A 15,102-nucleotide genomic window follows, 5' to 3' on the forward strand; every position below is an offset into this window, starting at 1 on the left:
AAAAATTTGGGTTAGAAGGTGGAGTCTTCCTTGTTGCTGGTAGCTGCCAGAAAAGCAGGTGCCTTGTTTCTGGTTTTAAGAGGGTTTTTTTTAACTTTCCATGGATATTTTTTTCTTTTTGAATATACTTTCCCCTCCTTGTGGCTTTTTTCTTTGCAATTCCTATCTTTTCCTTTTCTTTTTTCCTAATCTCTGACTTTGGAATGTTTTCATATTGGACTGTCACTGGTATTTAAATGACTTCCTAATCTCTAGGATTTCCTCCTTCTGTAAATCATCTTTAAAAACACAGCACTCCCTTGTTACCTCCCCTTTCATTTTCATTGTTTCATCTGTGACAAGCAACACTCAATCCAGAGAGCATTTAAGACCAATTTCAATTTCTGCATGAAAAAAATCCCAACATTTTTTCAAGGCTGAAGGAGGATTTTAGCCTGAGGGAATACTTGTTCTCTCTAGTAACAAGGTGACATGGTGCCAGTTTTGTCTGATTTTATGTGGGGCCAGATTCATAGAAAAGGCTGCAATATTCATTCAGCATTTCTTTCACAGAGTGTCCTAAATAAACTGAGAGCTGTGTGATGTCCATGGAGTTGTTTCCTTCCTCCCAGGGAAATGGGAGGACTGTGCTGATTCTCACAGGTAGCAACAAAAGAGCCCATCTGCTTGGCTATTTTATAATCAGCTTATTTATCTGCATGTGGGCACTGCAGGAGGCTTCAAACCTGCACTGATGCCAATGGCTGGAGGGAAGCCACCATGGCTGTGCATTTTTTGGGGCAGGGAGCAGGCACCTGGTGGATTCTGTGCAGGTCTGGAGCTGGGCTTTGGTGACACTTGTGGGTCCCTCATTTCTGTTTCTGTGATTCTGTGCCCCTGAGTGTGCCCCCACGAGCAGCCCCTCGGGCTGCACCCCAAGCTGATGTTACTCACACTCATCATCCTGTGCAAGAGTGTGGCCAAGAGCCTGAAGGGCAACAGGTGAGGCAAGAAATCAGCCAAGTGGGCATTGCTCAGGGGAGGGACTGGAGCCATGGGCTCTCCTGGCAATTTCTGCCTGCAGCCTTCAGAGGTGGAAGGAGCCCAGCAGTGGCAGTAATTGCAGTAATCAAAGTAAATCACATCTTGCCATTTGTCTACATGACATTTTTCTCCCTGTACATGAGAGCAGAAATGAATTTTCTGGTTGTATTTGAAGATGATGATTTCACAGATTTTACAGGAGGATTAATTACACATTTCAGCTTTCAGTGCTGAAAAAGGAAATTGTATGGAGAAGAGAACTTCAGTCCTTTTTGTGAGATTTTGAAGAAGGCTGTGGAGAGCATAAGTCAGAGCAAAAATGGACCCCACATACATTGAATTGGTGATATCCTTAAATGAGAAGTTGTGCTTTGAAGTGCAGTGAGAAAATAGAGATTTTTATCTGAATGAAGTAGGAAGATAATTGCACTCAGAAGCTTTAATCAGCATGCTTCGGATTTAAGCAGATGGATACACAGGGCAAATCTGTGAAGGATGAATTATTTATTTTAGGCACACTAAAACTTTGTCTCTTAAAGGTCATCAAACTTTCAACAGAGTTGACAAAGTCTGCTGCATTTGTGAATGAGATTAATCTTCTCATTAGTGAGAGGCAACATTTTCTTTTGAACTTGATATGCCTGGTAGGGGAACAAAAAAAACCACAGAACAGAATAATTTATGGAAAAGTACAGCTGAAGAGCATCTGTTTGTCTTACAGCAGTGGTTCTGCCCAATTGATCAAAAAAAATTAAACTGGGAACCTTAGAGCAGAATAATATGTTCTGACCAGCAGGCACAAGTATTTGACATATCTATCATTCTTAATAGGATTATAAAATTGAAAGCCACCCCAATCAAGCAGCATTTATCAATTAGTGCAATGTCCCTGTGGTAGCTAAGGGATTTTGGTGGGAAAGGTAATAGAAGAGTCACTTATACCCTGTATCAGAAATCAGCAGTGAATAAAGAAGAAAGGCCATTGTTCCTAATTGACTCCAATGAGGCTGCTTGCATGGGACAGCCTAAATGCATGCAGGAGCTGTTAAAATTATTTACAATACTTTGCATTTAAATCAGGCTTGGGTCAAAACTCGGCCCCCAGCTTGAATTTTTCCATCTGGATCGTGATCAGTGGAGCCAAATTTTTATTTCTGAGGTTATGTTGCATTTCAGACAACACAAGAAGTTTGCTGCAGAGGCTGGGGCCATGGTCATGCTGCTAGTCCTCCCAGCTGGAATTTCCATGGGAATTCCACACAGGTGAACTTGATGCCTGCCCATGTGCCAAAGGGGTTTATAGGCAAAGGCAACTTAGACTCTTCCTGGCCACCACTGAGAATCAGTGGAAGAACTAAGGAGAGAAACTGCATTATTACTGGAGATAAATGCTAAGATGAAGGCTCATGCACCATTAAAATACCATGGTGCTCAGTAAAGAAGGTCTCCAGTGAGCACACTGTAATCTGGGACTGCAGGCAGGAACATTGGGTGGTTGAATGTATGTGAATATTAAAACCTGTATGAGATAGGAAAAAAGCACCTGAGATCCCAGCGACTACTCAGATCCCACACTGAATTAATCATACAGACCTGAGTTGATTTCACTCTTGGAGTAGGACCAGGATGAAATTAATGGTTATTTTTGTGACTAAAATAAGAGCACAGAGTCTTCATTGTGCTCAGAAAACACAAACATTTTAACAAACAATGTCTTTTTTTTAATTGCATGGACCACAGCCTTACTACTTTGGAGCACAGCATACACATGTTTCAGTATAAGCTTCTCTTTACTCAGGAAAGTATTTCAAGATGCACAGAAGTCCCTTTTTTAATCAAGAAGTGAGTGAAATAAAAAACCTCAACAATGAACAAACTTACCTTTCATAAATAACTGCTTTGTAATAATTTCTTTAATATAATTGCACAAAAAATGCTGCAGCAATTTCAAAAACCTGTATCCAACCTAAGTGCTGCCATACAGACAGCTCTGTCTGAAACCTGATCTCCTAAGAGGAATAGATCACAGAAGTTTTTGGACTTCAACTTAAATGAAGAGCCCTTGGGCACTTAATTTGCAAGAATATGGTTTAGAGAGGGAACATCAAAGAACAGGACAGCCTGAGCACCCCAGGGCCAGGGCAGGGCAGGCTGGTGCCACCCCAGCTCTGCTGCTGGTGTGCTGCACTTTGGGGACTTACACACTCTCTGATGGCTTAAACCAGCCCCAAAATCACAAAGTTGGGAGAGCTGAAGCATCATTTCCAATGGAAAACTGGTCTGAAAGTTGGACACTGAGCACCCTCCAACCTGGATATCCCCCAGCTCCATGGCAGGGCATCAGGCAGGGATCTCCCTCACTTCTTTCCTGTCCCATGACCATTTATATTTATTTTCAGCACAAGCCTAACACTGAAATCCTCAAATTCAACTCTGAGATGCTGTGCATCTACCAGGAGCACAGCAGCAATCCAAAAAGGGAAAGGTCTGCTGCCTGCTGTCCCAGCAGTGGTTTTTGCATGGTGAGGGCTGAGCAAAGTGAGGCTGTGTGCTGTGCAGGGGTTTTCTTTCTCTAGAGAAGATTATAGCCAAACTACCCTGGGAAGAAAAGGGCCTTTGAACAACATACTCAATAAAATTCTAAATTTAAATTTGAACACGCACACAAATCATTTCTGGATGTTTATTTCATTTCACATCAGGAAAATCCCCCTTCCTTTGGTTAGAATTATTTTCTTTTAATGGATACCAGAAGATTTGCTCACTGACAGTTTTTCCCAGGATTTTTCTTCTTTTGTGTGTCCACACTGTTTCCCTGTTTTGGTCTTCCCAGGAACATGCCCTGTATTCAGTGGGACAATTTTGTGGTTTCTGCAGTTCCTGGAATTTCCATCCAGGTTAGGGTAAGCAATTTCAGCAGGGATTTTAGACTGGAGATTAAAACTAAAATAGCAAAACAAAGGAGTAAGAGCTAAATGGTTGATATTATTAGCAACTTTTTTTTGTTCTAAGGCACTGCACAAAACAGAGAGTGACTTTATGATTTCTTGGCAGTTTGGAGCTACCACATTTGGGATGTCTGATGTTCCTTGCTTAAAAAGAAAAGGCAAATTGGTGTGAAATTCAGTGGACTGGGGTGACATACAACTCATGATTTCTGGCTGTGTTTTTAGCAGAAGGAAATGTGGCATGTTCCTGGTGTGGGCATTCAGATCCCCCACGTTGGAGAAGACTTCCAGCCCTGGGTAGGGGCTGGGAGCAGGATGGAGCAACACAGTCCCTGTGCCAACAAGGAGCTGAGCTTGGAAGCCACACTGACTTAATTTATTGCATGGAGGAGGGTCTGGAAAGTGGAAAATTACCCAAGACTGAGCAAAGAGTCTCTTCTGCAACACACAGAAGGGCTGAGCACCACCCAGGGCGACTCAGAGGAAGGACTCAGAGAGGAGCTGCTGTAGAGGGGGAGCTGGCTGTGCTCTCACTGGGGACCCAGCATGGTCACAGCATGCTGGGCTGGGCAGGGACAGAACCTTCCAGCTGCTCTACAAAGTTCAAAGATGTAGGATAAACGTCTTGGGCAGCCCTGGATGGGTTTGACCCCCATGACTGCAATGCATGCATCAGTAGTGCCATATTTAGGCACCATAAGGTTGCCCAAATTTGCCTCAGCCTCACAAATGAGAGCTGTGGGCAGAAAAGCAACCAAGAGAAGCAGAGGCAGATCAGGGAAGCCTGATGTAACAGCCAGGACTTCTTGTCTTCGGTAATTTAAATGGAATAATTACCTCTCCTAAATCCCATCCTCACCTGTCTCATGGAACAGAAAGGACAATCCCATTTACTCTTTCAGAAATAATCTAATACCTTAACCCTTATCTTGGTGCCCTGGTCACCCCAGCATTGTCAAAGGATTTCATTGGATTGCTGGAACTATTTTTTTATTTGTCACTGGTAAATCAGACTTTGGTTTACCAAAGCCTTAGTAAACTCCACTTACCACCTGTTTATCATCTGTTTGACACAATATTTTTTTAATGAAGAAATTATTTTTAAATCACTTTTTGGTCAAGGCTGTCATTGCTTAGGAGAGCAGTTTACAAATACATTGCAGTTACAAACACTTGAAAAGCTGGTAACAGGAGATTAACACTCTATAGATGAGTAAATATTTGGGAACCTGTTAAAATAGTAGGAAATGAGGAATTGTGAAGACATGCCCAAGAAGAATGCAGAAATTTGTTCATAGTCTCCTTTCATCCATTTCAGTGAACCCTCACCATGTCATGAACCCTTCTGCACTTGCACAGAGCCCCTCTGTGGAGGGAGAAATTAATTTATATGGAATAGGAACCAGTTCCCAGCCCTGATTTGAAGCCAGCTGCCCCCAGTACAGCCACAGCAGCAGCTTCCATGGCCAGCATACCTGCAAGCCATTAGAGCACTTGGGATCTGGAGAAAATCTTCACTGCCCAGACCCACTCCCAGCCTCAGGAAGACTGTGCAAACATCATCTGTTTGCTTTTATCTGCTCGTTTTCACTTAGGGGGTGCAAGAAAAGAGGACACCAAAAAAAGCCTTTCAAAACATTTCTCTTTTTTTGGTGTGGCTACCATCAGAGGCTGACAGAAAACTGTATCAGCCTCCATAGAAATTTCAGGCATATATTAGACTATGCAGATATGTTGTGGAGAATAGCAACCAAATTTCTGCTCTCTGTCAAGATGATGTAAATCTGATTTTCTGTAGCTAAACCATAGGAGAGAGAAAAATTCTTTGCATGAATGAGCTTTATTTACAAAGGCAAATAGTGATAGGACAGTTTAAATTAAGAGGAGAGGTTTAGTAAAAATGTTAGGAGGAAATTCTTCCCTCTGAGGATGGCCCAGGTTGGTCAGAGAAGCTGTGGCTGCCCCATCCCTGAAACTGTGCAAGGCCAGGCTGGATGGGGCTGGGGCAGTTTTGGTGGAAGGTGTTCTGCAGTGCTGGGTGCAGGGGAGAGGCAGGGCTCTTCTGCAGCACTGGAGGAAGCACCACATTTGAAACACATTTCCTGGAAAATGATGATTCCCAAATGGTCCCAAAAGCCTGGAGAAACTCCCACTGCCACCTCTCATGTTTTGCCAGCATGGGCAGAGAAGATGCTGAGCTCCAGCACCCCTTGGCAGGAGCAGCAGGAGCCCAGGGGAGGAACCAGGCAGGTCTGAGAGGGGATGTGGGCAGAGCAGGGGGAGCACACAGCAGAGAAGCCCCTGTTTGCAGCACAGCTGCTGAGACACCTCCTCACCTACAGGGAGGAATCCACAGCTGACACATACATCCTTTGCTGGAGCATTCCATGTCTTTTCTCAGGCACTGTGACTAACTAGGAGAATGAAAAAAAAAAAAAATCCAAAACAAGAAAAAAAACAAAAAACCCAAACAAACAAACAAAAAAAATGTTAGACCTAAAATAAGGAAAAAAAAAAAAAAAAAATCAATCTACCAGGAGACAATTCACATGATTGACCAGTAAAAAATGGTAAACAGCTGTGCCTTAGCATCTGTAGTGTGGAGTCAGACTCTGCAAAAAGGAGTAAATGACCAGAAATTGCCAATAACTCCTCTAGTCAGGCCTTGCTTCAGGGAAGGAGGAAGCCAAGAGTCAGGCAGGCTCCTTCCCTCTCACAGGACAGAGTGGATCAGGTTGGGATTGGTTAAGGGTGAAATTTCTACCACATTTGTCTAGAAAGGTTGAGTCCAAATTCTTTTTCAAAAGACTAAAGTAATTAATGCCCTGTCTGTTGAAACACAATGAAATGAATTTGCTGGAAACTGAACTTTAGGTCTGCTTGAGATGAGATGAATTAATTAAACAGCAAGTAAAGCCAAACAACAAACATATACAGAATTCAACCCAAAGTGATCTGAAACAGCCAGTAAATAGCTTCTCATTCACAGTGGGGAGGCTTTTTCTCAGACTTTTGTAAAAGAGTTCTCAAAAATAGATTAATACTTTTAAATTATATATTAACAACATATTTACTTGGCAGCATTTCTAAAAAGAAGTATGAGTATTTCCAAAATTGCCTATGTGTTTTCTCAGCATTTCTTGAAATAAGTAGTTTAAGGGTTTAAGTAAAATAAATAATACTTCGTTTTCCTTCCCTTTGCAGAGGAAAACAAACAAAAGCCTAATAATTTGAAATGCCTGGAATCAATTTTTCCAGCAATATTTTAGTTCTTTCAGCTAAAAGAAAAAAGTTGCTGTGTCTTTACTCTGACTCACTACAGAATATTCTTTGATGTAATCTGTTTAAAAGTGGCTGAAGAACAGGCTACTGAGTTTGCCTCAAAACCTCAGGTTGCATAAATCAGAGGAGACCCAAAAAAGGCACTCAGTGGTTTACACAAGCTGTGAATCTGTCCCATTTTTGCTATAAATACATGCACCAGAATGTCACATACACTTCTACATGCTAATGGCAGTGTCATATTAATGCTGTGAAATCACACTTGTGAGACACAGATTTAAATGTTGTTTGGTTAAAAGGATTTTAGAACAAAGCACATAAGTTTTGAAGGCCTTTTTTTGGCTGAAGGATAAGGAAAATGGACAGCCCTTTACACTTTCATGTGTGGCTCCTCTGTCACTGATGACTGGCTGTGGCTTATCACATAATACAGCTGGCAACTTCCCAAACCCCACTGAAACCAACAGAGAAAATCACCATGAACATTTTGGGGCTAGCATGATGAGTTTTGGTAATGAATATTTTAAGCTACTTTTGCAGCTCTCATTCCCAGGGCAGAAATGGATTTAAAAGACAAGGAGGGGACCCTGATGGGCTCTGGCATCACTTGAGCTTTTGTGCTCAGCAAAACCATCTAATTACATGAGTTCTAAAGTCCTGCAAAAACTGCTGTTTCCACGGGTAGAGCTTAGGAGTTAATGCAAGCCTCTTCCTTAGATCATCTCTCACTTTGCATTTTGTCTGAAGTGCTTTTTGTTCTTCCACATTTTGATGTATTTAATTAATTAATCCACTTAAGCACTGTCAGCTTCACGTCAGATGTAGCTCAGTTGTTGTGAGATGTGGCTGAGCTGTTTTGCTCTGTCCATGAGCAGTGGATGAGGCTGCCTGGGTGTCTGAATTTTGACTGTTTTTCATTATTCCTCTGATCCACTGAGAGGTAGGAGAGCTTGTGCAGACCTTGGAGATGGTCTCTCCCACAGGACTGTTGATTGCCTTGGTAAACCTGCATTGTCCCAGAGGAGAGACTGCATCTGATATCTCACAGGCTTTGGTTTCAATCTCCAGTTTTACCAACTGTTATGCCATTTAACATCACCATCATTAAGTTCCTTCATTTTTTCCCCACTTTGTGGGCTTGAAATTAGGCACCTAAATTGATATATGGGCTTTTAATGGTATGGCCTGATTTTCAGAGATCTAAGTACTGCAATCTCCATTACTTTTCACTTTAGCACCCTGAAAATCAGTGGCCAAGGCTCCTTACTCTGTATTTCTCCATTATTTAAGAGTGAAAGCAATTGAGAAGGGAAACATCAGTCTGCTTGCATAACAAAAACTAATGCAAGTGACTCTACCATAGCTGCACTGATCCTCATTTTGCACCCATAACCCACATTTCCCACTTTTGCTTGGATTTTTCCATGCCTAATGCTCTGCACAGCTCCTGAGCCCAGAGCCTGCTTGCTGCAGGTAGGAAAGAGCATTCAGGCTCATGAACCTGCATGCCCCAGTCCCCCTGATAACCCAGAGCTATGTCACCAGAAAATAGCAATGGAATGACTGGGAGTGGGCGAGGTGCTTATCTCTTCTGAGCCTCAAACAAGACCAAAAAGAGAAAATTAACTCAAAATAGAGCTTGAGATGCTCCTCCTGCAGAGACAGGAGATGCTCCTCCCTGCAATGTGGGAGTCATCCAAATGTGAGGAAGAGACCCTGCACAAATCTTTCAGGTTGGAACTAATCTCATGTTTCAACTCTGTTAAATATTTATGCTGTTGGAATAAACACAAAGAAAATTAATACCCGTTCAAATGAAAAGGATCAAGCTAGGATGGAGGCTAAAAGCAAAAGAGAACAAAATAATCAAGCTGGAATTTCTTTCTCTTTTTATTCTCAGCTCTCCTTCTGCTAAAGTGTTATTTCACCCTGAATACCTCTGACAATACCAGCTGCTTTGATCCCTAAGGCTCATTTGCTCCCTAAGTCAGCAAGTTTGCAATAGCTTAAATAAACTCAGAAAGGTTCAAAGCCCAACAGGAGAGAGAAAATATACTTTTAAAAGACATAAAAGTCAGGAAGGCATGCGTTCCCTAGTGACTTTCCTGGAGGCATTATCTCTTCTTCCCCCACCCTCCTCCTCCTCATCTACCTTCCTTCTGTTTTCTGGCTTAAATTAGACTGTAAGATCTTCTGGAAGTGAACTCATCCTTCCTGTGCAATGGGCCATGATCTTCACTGGAGCCCCTGGTAATACTGGGACTCGTTTTCCATCTGTTGTCAAGGGTACTTTTTGGTCCATTAACAAATAGCAAAACAAAGAAAGTAAAAAGACCAGTTTACACATGATGTATGAATTCCCATCTCCACACTGCTCATTTCTTGTCTCCAGACACTCCTTTTAAAACACAACAGGTATTTTCCAAGCATGCCAGGGTAGTGGAGAGGCTGTGGACAATCAGAGCAAGCCCAAACAAGTTATGGAAACTGCAGGAACTGCTTCTATACACAGTGTAATTTATTGCCTGTTGCATTCTGCTGGTGCAGGATTATGTCTGTCACAGCCTGAGGAGGACTGGGGATGGTGATGCAAATACTCTACTTCCATATATTGCAGACTTGTACCCTTCTCCAGGCTTTCTCACAAGTCAAATGCTAAGGGCACAACCAGACAGATTCACCAGGCTCCCAGGACTTCAAATGCCTCACGTGAGGCCACACAGTCTTAAAACACAAGTTCAACATTGCCAAACTTTGCCATCCCACAAAATGCCCGGGGAGGGTTAATGCTGTGAGAAAGCTGGGACTGTAACTTTCCCACTAAATAGAGGGGGAAATAAGAGTTGAACATGATGTTTGCTGCCAGTACTCAAGCTTGGCTTAAGATGCTCTCCACCTTATCTCTCACCCTGCACACAGTGGCAGGGATGGGCCAGGCTGGACTGGTGGCACCACAGTCCATACACAAGATGCCAAGGTGCCATCATCTCCCAGCCCCTCACCAACTCTGCACAGCAGGCTCCATTCTCTTCTTCCAGAATTTGGGAAATCTGGTAAAGATTAAAATAAATTCTACTCATTTTCTCGCTAGCAAATCCAGGAAAAATCTTTATTTTATTTCCTGGCAGAATACGGTTTGTTAAATTATAATTGTTTGCATTTCAAGTAAACTGGTTTTATGGAGAGAGGTTGCTCATACTCCTGAAGGATGATGGCATCTTCCCTTCTCCTTGCTCAAGGAGAATAGGGAGTCTCTGTTTCACCTCATCTGGCACCCAGCATTTTGCCAGTAGCCCACACACATTGCTGGCTACTGCTGATTCATTTCACACACAACTTCTGCTCATCCAGTTTGCATAAAGGAAAAACACTGATGCACAAAACTGTGGCAGGAAGGGAACAGAGAGGCACTAGGAGACACAAACCTTTACAAAATCTACAGAAAATTTGGTGTATTTATACATATATCCCTGCTACACCCACTCAGGGAAATCTGAAATCATTACAATCATGTCCCCATGTGCAACCTGGGCTGGAACCAGATGATCTTTAAGGTCCTTTCCAACCCAAACCATTCTACAATCCTATTCACAAGCATCTTTATTGAAATAACCTCTGATTAACAACCTTCTCCACACAAAAGCCCATCCAACTCTTTCCTTGTAGAAGCAATTCCTGGAGCTGATCTTAATCCAAGGCCTTCCAGCAGTAGAAAGTTACTGTGTATTAGAACCACATGTACATCTTTGGTAGATCATGTCCAAAAATGCTGGGAACAACAAACATTCACATTCAACCAGTAGCCACCAACTTGGTTCTAAATATTTATATAAGAAAACAGGAACAAAACCTTGTTTACTGTACAGCAAAGCAGATAAAATTAAGGAACCTTAAAGTGTACATGCAGCATTTGTTAGCTGAAAATCTGTTCTCCAAGTGGCAAATCCTGGGTTTAGTTGCAGTCAGAGTTTGATTCTCCTGAAGTGAACCCAAGGACTCCACACCATTGCTAGCAGCAAAAACAAGCTCTCATGGTCCATTCCCAGTGATGGCCAAGTAAATGCCCTGAAGGCTCCTAGGACATATATTAAGGCAAAATGTGGCTGCACAGCTCCAGCTTCACCCAGTCTCACTCTGTGGTTTGCACATTGTTCACACCACAGCTCACAGTCCTTCAGAGCAGACCAAAAGTTCTTCATTGGCAGCACCTGGTATTTTATTGAGGTGCTTATGGAGAAAATAATGGTCCAGAGCACAAATGGAGCCACAGCCAGCAGACACTCCCCAGTTTGCATATTTTCCACGTGCATTGCTGGCCTGGCTGCTGGAGCCAACTCCTGGGGTAAGCACAGCTCCTCAGGATCCTGTTCCCTCTGGTTCCTGCCATGAGCTCTCCCTCAGGCCAAGGCATTTTGCTGAAGCTGCCTCCCTCCCTTTGCTGCAGGGCAGGAGGAAAAAGCCTGAGGACTCAGCTTCTGATTCCAGATTGGTAATGGAGCTGGAGATCAGTCAGTGGGATGGCAGGGAATGGACACCACATCAACACAGAGTCAAGAACAAATCCTTCCTGATGTCTGTGGCCTCTGCTGCTTTCTCTCCATTTTTCTCAGGCTGTTGGTGAGATAGAGAGCTTTGTAAATTTGTGTTGGGATTTTTTTCCAGGACTCAAGGAGAAGGCAGTGGACAGCAGATATAATTGGCCTGCCATCCATCAACCAACTGAGGGAGACTAAGGATTAGTGATCAATCCACAGATGGACAATTGTTCTTTGAACCACCAACATTTTTCATCTTTCGTGGAGCAGTTGCTTTGTCAGATCTGAGTTTTAACTCCCCAGGCAAAGGGCATGGGTGCTTGCTAAAGTAAGGGATGCAGCAGCCTGTCCTTGGGGGACAGGGAAGTGCCTACTGTCACAGCCAGGGTGACCTGGGCAATGCCCTGGAGCACGAGCTGAATCCAGAAATCAGACTTTAATACATACAAAATTAATGGAGAGGGGAATACTTTTAAACCCTTCATTCCTCACCACACAGAGCCCTTTAATGAATGGGTCTCCCCTGAACACAGTTCCCAGGAAACAGCTTAATGAACTCAGTCCTTGGAAAGAGAGGGGAGAACACTGATGAACATCTGACCTCACATAGGGACTGGCTAAAAAAATTAAACTTTTTTCCAATGGAGAAAACAATGGACTGTAAAGAACACAAAATAAGCTGCAGATGATCAAATCTGGAGTATTTCATGTTATATGTAAGGAGACAATGCTAGCTAAAGGATTTAACCTTTCCTCAGTACCCTGCCCTACCTACTTACTTCCTCTATTTCCTTCAGATTTCATAATCTTGATAATTTCCTATTTTGGATGCAAGGAAAGAAGTAATAGTCACTTAGGGAAACTGTATCAAACATAGGAGAGGATTTGTTCCACTTCTGTTGCTTAATAACTTTAGGAATGTGGGTAAAACTATTTCTTTCTCTACTTGTTACATTAGTGACGTGTAGATTTCAGAGAGCTCCATTCACCCTATTCCCCAGCATCTTTATTAACTGCATGAACTTAAAGCTTCATTTTGAGACACCCCCAAAACAGTGTTGTGTACTGACTGGCACAGGATTAGGTTGTGCTTTGAAAAGGTTTTGAGACCCTCAGAATAATACATCAAATCTGATGCATCACCAGACAGTTACCCCTCCTAACCTTGCTGCCAGTGTGGAATTTGGCAGACTTGTCCAGAGAAAACCTCTGAGCATCCAAAAGCAGCATGTAGGAAGGAAAGGAACAGCAGGAACCCCCAGAAAGGTAGCAAAGGAGAAAAAGAGCTGATGCCTCTTAAAGACAGTCAAAAATCCTGTCTTCATAGGGTATCCACAGAAAGGCACCCACGGAGGCACTGACCAGGATGGGAGCAAGCCACAGACTGTCTCCCTTCTGTCAGAGCAGGCAGGGCAGAACTGAGGGGAAGGGAGTCCCTCAAAAGCCTGCTTGAAGGTTAAACCCATAGGATTAATTCCCTCCTGGGTAAGAAACAGCTCCTCTCGCCCTGGATCACTGTGTAGAGTGCTTTTTATCAGAAATACACACTAACCCTCAGCATTGCTAGCCAAAGGATGGCCTTAGAGTAAGGAAAGAGCTCAGACTAAACTCAGCTCCCAGCCCAAGCCAAACCTTGGTGCAGAGGGACTGCATTCCCTGGATGCCACTGCTCAGCCTGACTCCAGCCCCCTGCAATCCCCTCAGAGCAAACTCTGAGCCTTATCCCTGCCCACCTGGCTGTGGCCCCTCAGCACCCACTGACCACCCCAAATGCCCCTCAGATAAAAAGGGAAGGGCTCCTGTGCTCCCCTCCAGACCTTCAGTACATTCAGTGTGTGCCTTCAAAGCAAAATGCTCAATTGATGGGTAATTCAGTAACTCTTGGCCTGATTCCTGACAAATGAGATCTGGCCAAGTCCTTCCATGGTGGCAACAAGATGTTAATGAAAAAATTATATCAATAGCTCTCAGGTTGTCTCCTTTATTTATACTAGAATCTAGTAATAGACACAATTACAGTAGATTAACTCTGGCATAGCTTCAGCATGCCATAAACATACCAGGGCCAAATTTTACTCCAAGTATAATATATCTATTGCCCTGCCTGTGATTCTATTTATTTTGCTTGGACTGACAAACTTCAATTCAAAGAATGTAATTACAGCATATCTTGCTGCTAGGTTTTTTTCAAGACTATATTATTCATTTGAAGGGATAGTAAGTTTACTTCTCATTGAGTCTAACTATGAAGGTTAATTTTCTTTGAGTTAAAGGAGTTTGGTTTTTGACTTGATTTCTATGCATTTGGGGCAACCAGCACAGCTGTGAAAACATAATTGTTCTTAAAAATTTTGGGATGTTCATCCTCATTTTCAAAATTGCTTGCTCTTTTGTGTGCTTTCCTAATTTCAGCTCACTGAAGCAGTTGCTGATTAGCAACCACAGGTGCAATCCTTCTGGACTGTTTGCTACCTCCAGCTCCAGCATTTCCAACCACATTCTGCACTGCAGAAAATAGCCTAATTAGAGGCAAAAAGCTGATCTGTTAAAATAGCAGAGGGACCAGCTAGAGAATCAGGGGGAGTTATTTGCCCCATCAGAGTCAAGGGGAAATTTACCCTTACATCAGCAGGGAGAGGGAGATGCAGAGGACATGCAGCTCTGTGGACCCACAGTGTCAGGAGTGAAAGATTGGCAGTAGCCTGTTATTTATGAGCATTAGTACAACTAATAACTGCACAGCAGCAGCATCCCCAGGGCCTCACCCCTCTGCAGCCTTGGGACAGGACAGAGGTTTTTCTCCATGAATACACAGAGGTGAAGTGATCCCCTGTGCAGTGATGGGTCTTGGGGGACACACCAGAGAGGCACAGGGCAGTGTCCAGAGCTGTGGCTGTAATGAGCACATAAATCATCCCTAACGGCCCCTGAGCCAGCCAGCCTGCGTGGGGACAGCGAGCTGGCCCGTGGTGGCTGCTGGAGAAAGGCTTCAGCTTGCAGTGAGCACAAATGGCTCTTTCACACGTCTCAGCAGATGTTACTCATTTTCTCCTCATCTGACTTTAAGATTTGGCTCCATTCTTTCCCTGCTCCCAAAGCCCATCAGTTATCCTAGAAACCTCTCCAGCTCTCCATGGGCAATGGGCTATCCCAGTGCTCAGCTGGCCCATCTGCAGACATCCCACTCCTCCCAGTCCTCATCTGGATTGCTTCTGTCTTCCCCACTGAAACTCGCCTCATCTCCTCACCATTTCCGCTGCTCCACTGCACAGGGTGTTATTCATCAAGGTGCTTCTCCTCCTGCACAGCCACGG

This window comes from Oenanthe melanoleuca, chromosome 13, assembly GCF_029582105.1.
Source record: "Oenanthe melanoleuca isolate GR-GAL-2019-014 chromosome 13, OMel1.0, whole genome shotgun sequence".
In the NCBI taxonomy this organism is placed as follows: domain Eukaryota; kingdom Metazoa; phylum Chordata; class Aves; order Passeriformes; family Muscicapidae; genus Oenanthe; species Oenanthe melanoleuca.